At 40.3% G+C, this 6,123-nt stretch overlaps 1 pseudogene; it reads right to left on the bottom strand.

Moving 5' to 3' along the window:
- Nucleotides 1-1,664: 1,664 nt before the first annotated feature.
- Nucleotides 1,665-6,123, bottom strand: part of LOC125035784 — a 13,304-nt pseudogene continuing 8,845 nt past the window's right edge.

A 6,123-nucleotide genomic window follows, 5' to 3' on the forward strand; every position in this document is an offset into this window, starting at 1 on the left:
ATACACACACATACACATATATGCATATGTACATTCCTACACAGGACCTACATTTGTGTGTATACTTCGCCTAAACCAGAAAAACGAAGAATAGTTGAGTGATGTTACAGTGTTCTCCACCTGCAATCCTGTTATAGAAATGCAGATCAATTATAAAGAAAATTTTCCTGGAAACTTAGAAGCCAATTTGCCACTCATTGAGTTTTTTTTAAACATAATACCACCCTTCAAAAGAAAGAGAAAACACACGCTAACTCACGGCACTTAATATGAACTTGTTTAGTCCACGTTATATACATTTCGCTTACCTGCCCCCGTCCCATGCTTGTTTCTTTTTATAGAAAACGAGTTTGATATCAAGGGATACTATGTACGGTAGATAAAATAGATGAATACAAAAACAGGTGGAATTAAATCTTCTTTATTCAAAACCAACAAGGGATTTAAACCAAGGAAAAATATTTAAAGTTTATCATCCGCCAAGGACTCCAAATATAGGCGCCATTAACAGGGGGCAGCGGGGGGGATCACTCCCCCTACCCCCTAGTTTTTTCAAAAGTAACTCCCAAATGAGATAAACATACGTACTGCAAAGGAGAAAATGTAATTCATCATCACCTAGTGAGTTAAACAAACATAATGCTGGAATGTTGGAATACATTTATGTCCAAGGAATATATGAAGGTAGTGCATCCAAAGGAGGTCTCAGACCAAATATCCGATAATATGTTTATCAATTGTTTTTAATAATCATATGTCAGTTCAGACCTTTATCTATAACAGAGACTTCGATATATTTACGTTAAAGCACCCTATTTCATGAATGAAGTGTATTAAAGTGAAATATCGATGTTTATCTTATAGATGCAAGCTTAAAAAAAAAAAAAAAAAAAACTTTGAACGCGCACATTTTGTAAAATGATGTGTATAAATCATATATAAGTGGACAACAGGTTTTATATTGTATTATATTGCTTATTTTGCAGGTTGGTTACTACAGTTTCTGCTGAATCCTTTTTGTCTTCTTGCAAAATATGATGACGTGTATGTGCGCGCGCGTGTGTGTATATATGTGTGTGTATATATATACATATATGTAAGTATATATACATACATATACAGACATACAGATATATGTATGTATGTATATATTTGTATATATACATGTGTGTATATATGTGTGTGTGTGTGTGTGTGTGTGTGTGTGTGTGTGTGTGTGTGTGTGTGTGTGTGTGTGTGTGTGCATTGTGCGCACGCGCGCGTGTGTAGTTATATATAATTATAAATCTATATATATGTATGTATGTATATATTTGTATATATACATGTGTGTATATATGTGTGTGTATATATATATATATAGTATATATATATATATATAATATATATCCATATTAAATTCAGTCAGGCGATAAGCGGAATCGTCCTTCGGTAGCGAGGTAACCGTATATCCTGACTTGATGGTTTTACTGGATTGTACGAGTAACTTTATCTTGGACTCATAAGTTGGAATCGTAACTGACTGGACGCACGGTCTTGCCAGTTAAAGTGCCAGGATCCGACGCAATGCACGGAAACAACAACAATATGAAGACCTTGGAGATACGTAGCTTAGTTCCTCTGCGCACGCCAGTCATGACTTCGTACCGGCTGCAGTTGTTTTTCTATGACTTTCTGATCCGACAGTCCAGTGTTATAGAGTACCAAGACTTGTAGAACTGTGAACTTATAATTCGTATGCAAAGTCCTAGTTCTTGTTCTAGGTCAATAAATATTTAAATCCAAAGCTTAATGGTAGGGATTAATGGATTAATATTCGTTGCTAGGGTCACCGGAGACGCGAAAAGGTCAAGGTCTGTGGCTTATATATTCCCTAGAGCCACCTCGCTCTGACTTTGGTTGGCAGATCGTCCTAATAGCCATGTCAAGCAAGTATTGAAAAGGGTTGGAAGTATTTAAAATCAGTGCTATATTCATATTTATAAACTGTTTCATTTCGCTATCAAGAAACTTCTAAATTCTTTTTCTTTTATTTGCTAAGACAATATGTGTTCTTAGCGTATATATATATATATATATATATATATATATATATATATATATATGAAAGATGGAATAATGCAACGTCGAAGACCTTTTCGCATTGACTGCTTCGTTACCCTCGCGCCCTGCTCGCCCATCTCCGACGCAAGACAGAAAAGATCTTGACTAGGTCAAGAGGGGACGCCACACAACACAAGACAGAATTATCATCCCACACTCGCAGCTGACGGAACACCTGGAGGCCCTGTTGGGCCTCATTATGAAGATAGCCCACCACTTCTGGTAAGATCGGGGATATCTTAAGAGAAAAGAGGTCAGACCACAGCAGACCTCTTAGCCAGGTGCACAGCATACTTTGCGGCGGCTGCGAGAAAGTATACGTAGGTGAGACAGGACGAGGCCTCCACGAACAACGAATCGACCAATACCGTAGCGCCCTTCGACGACATGACAAGAGGAACGCCTTCGTTGTTCACATCGACACCGACGGCCATCTCCTTAAGTGGTCCCAGGCTTCCATCATAAAACAAGGCCTGACCCCACGACAAAGAAAGATGGTAGAAGCGGCGTGCATACATTCTACTAACAACTTCAACACCGCAACGGGGAGCCATGAACTAGCCAAGGTCGTCGCTCACCTGATCACCGACAATTACCTGACCTGACCGCCAAGTACATGTATATATATACCTCTATATATCTAGTTGTTCCGTATGCCCTGATGAAGCAGTCAATGCGAAAAGGCCTTCGGCATATTCGTGCGTTTTGCTTTACTTACCTTCGTTGTTTTACTTGCAGTTAATATGCGTCAATACACACACATATTCACACATACACATATATGCATATGTACATTCCTACACAGGACCTACATCTGTGTGTATACTTCGCCTAAACCAGAAAAACGAAGAATAGTTGAGTGATGTTACAGTGTTCTCCACCTGCAATCCTGTTATAGAAATGCAGATCAATTATAAAGAAAATTTTCCTGGAAACTTAGAAGCCAATTTGCCACTCATTGAGTTTTTTTTAAACATAATACCACCCTTCAAAAGAAAGAGAAAACACACGCTAACTCACGGCACTTAATATGAACTTGTTTAGTCCACGTTATATACATTTCGCTTACCTGCCCCCGTCCCATGCTTGTTTCTTTTTTATAGAAAACGAGTTTGATATCAAGGGATACTATGTACGGTAGATAAAATAGATGAATACAAAAACAGGTGGAATTAAATCTTCTTTATTCAAAACCAACAAGGGATTTAAACCAAGGAAAAATATTTAAAGTTTATCATCCGCCAAGGACTCCAAATATAGGCGCCATTAACAGGGGGCAGCGGGGGGGATCACTCCCCCTACCCCCTAGTTTTTTCAAAAGTAACTCCCAAATGAGATAAACATACGTACTGCAAAGGAGAAAATGTAATTCATCATCACCTAGTGAGGTTAAACAAACATAATGCTGGAATGTTGGAATACATTTATGTCCAAGGAATATATGAAGGTAGTGCATCCAAAGGAGGTCTCAGACCAAATATCCGATAATATGTTTATCAATTGTTTTTAATAATCATATGTCAGTTCAGACCTTTATCTATAACAGAGACTTCGATATATTTACGTTAAAGCACCCTATTTCATGAATGAAGTGTATTAAAGTGAAATATCGATGTTTATCTTATAGATGCAAGCTTAAAAAAAAAAAAAAAAAAAAACTTTGAACGCGCACATTTTGTAAAATGATGTGTATAAATCATATATAAGTGGACAACAGGTTTTATATTGTATTATATTGCTTATTTTGCAGGTTGGTTACTACAGTTTCTGCTGAATCCTTTTTGTCTTCTTGCAAAATATGATGACGTGTATGTGCGCGCGCGTGTGTGTATATATGTGTGTGTATATATATATATATATATATATATATATATATATATATATATATACATATATATGTGTATATATATATTAAGTCCAAAAATGCTCTCAAATTATATGTATAGATATAAATATATATACATATACATATATACATACATACATACATATATATATATATATATATACACATACATATATATCAGCTCTTTTGTGGTAAACTAAGAGTTTTAAGAGACTCACAGTGTTCTTTATCGTTATTATTTTCTCCAAACTGCTAATAGTCACATAAACCTGTTGTTGTGTTCTCTCCAGAAGCATGTCCAGGCGTGATCCAAAGATATTAATCTTTACAGCATGTCGATTTAAAGCTGGTTTCTCAACCTGGCGGCATGGGTGCTTTCTGGGAGGCAGGCAAACATTCTGACGTCGAAACAAACTGAGTTTTATCTCATCTACAATATCTGCATATAGTTATCTCTCACATATCAATATAATGGATTTTTCCAGACACCATTGCAATATCCATAACTAGCAATAATTGAAACTGAAAAGATAACAGATACTTCACGGGGTCATGGAGTTTATTATATATATTGATCGGGGACCACAGAATGAAAAGGTTGGGAAGCACTGGTTTAAAGTATTAAGCCTCTGAGCTCAAGAATTCTTCAGAAGGAGAACTCAAGTGATCAAAGGAAAGAATGGATCTCTATTAAAAAAAAAGCCGGTCGCCGGTTACTGACCACAATATTGCAGGTCTGTCGTTCACAGTGATCAGAAGAAGGGTAAAATTTAAAGAAAAACTCCTCAAGATTAGCGAATAGATTTGTGGCAGGTAATCACACACTTTCTAGACCCGCTGGTATACCGGGGACTTCGAAGAGGAAGACTAGCAGGTCGTGATGCTAAGGGCATTATTTAGGGCAGTGCTTTCTTACCTTTTTTGTTTTTGTGTTTATAGTTTTTTTTTTCATTCACTTTTTCAAATATTCCCCGACAGACGAGGATAGTCCCCGACAGCCGAAAATATTCCCCGACAGACGAGGATAGTCCCCGACAGCCGAAAATATTCCCCGACAGACGAGGATAGTCCCCGACAGCCGAAAATATTCCCCGACAGACGAGGATAGTCCCCGACAGCCGAAAATATTCCCCGACAGACGAGGATAGTCCCCGACAGCCGAAAATATTCCCCGACAGACGAGGATAGTCCCCGACAGCCGAAAATATTCCCCGACAGACGAGGATAGTCCCCGACAGCCGAAAATATTCCCCGACAGACGAGGATAGTCCCCGACAGCCGAAAATATTCCCCGACAGACGAGGATAGTCCCCGACAGCCGAAAATATTCCCCGACAGACGAGGATAGTCCCCGACAGCCGAAAATATTCCCCGACAGACGAGGATAGTCCCCGACAGCCGAAAATATTCCCCGACAGACGAGGATAGTCCCCGACAGCCGAAAATATTCCCCGACAGACGAGGATAGTCCCCGACAGCCGAAAATATTCCCCGACAGACGAGGATAGTCCCCGACAGCCGAAAATATTCCCCGACAGACGAGGATAGTCCCCGACAGCCGAAAATATTCCCCGACAGACGAGGATAGTCCCCGACAGCCGAAAATATTCCCCGACAGACGAGGATAGTCCCCGACAGCCGAAAATATTCCCCGACAGACGAGGATAGTCCCCGACAGCCGAAAATATTCCCCGACAGACGAGGATAGTCCCCGACAGCCGAAAATATTCCCCGACAGACGAGGATAGTCCCCGACAGCCGAAAATATTCCCCGACAGACGAGGATAGTCCCCGACAGCCGAAAATATTCCCCGACAGACGAGGATAGTCCCCGACAGCCGAAAATATTCCCCGACAGACGAGGATAGTCCCCGACAGCCGAAAATATTCCCCGACAGACGAGGATAGTCCCCGACAGCCGAAAATATTCCCCGACAGACGAGGATAGTCCCCGACAGCCGAAAATATTCCCCGACAGACGAGGATAGTCCCCGACAGCCGAAAATATTCCCCGACAGACGAGGATAGTCCCCGACAGCCGAAAATATTCCCCGACAGACGAGGATAGTCCCCGACAGCCGAAAATATTCCCCGACAGACGAGGATAGTCCCCGACAGCCGAAAATATTCCCCGACAGACGAGGATAGTCCCCGACAGCCGAAAATATTCCCCG

The sequence above is a fragment of the Penaeus chinensis genome, chromosome 20, assembly GCF_019202785.1.
Source record: "Penaeus chinensis breed Huanghai No. 1 chromosome 20, ASM1920278v2, whole genome shotgun sequence".
In the NCBI taxonomy this organism is placed as follows: domain Eukaryota; kingdom Metazoa; phylum Arthropoda; class Malacostraca; order Decapoda; family Penaeidae; genus Penaeus; species Penaeus chinensis.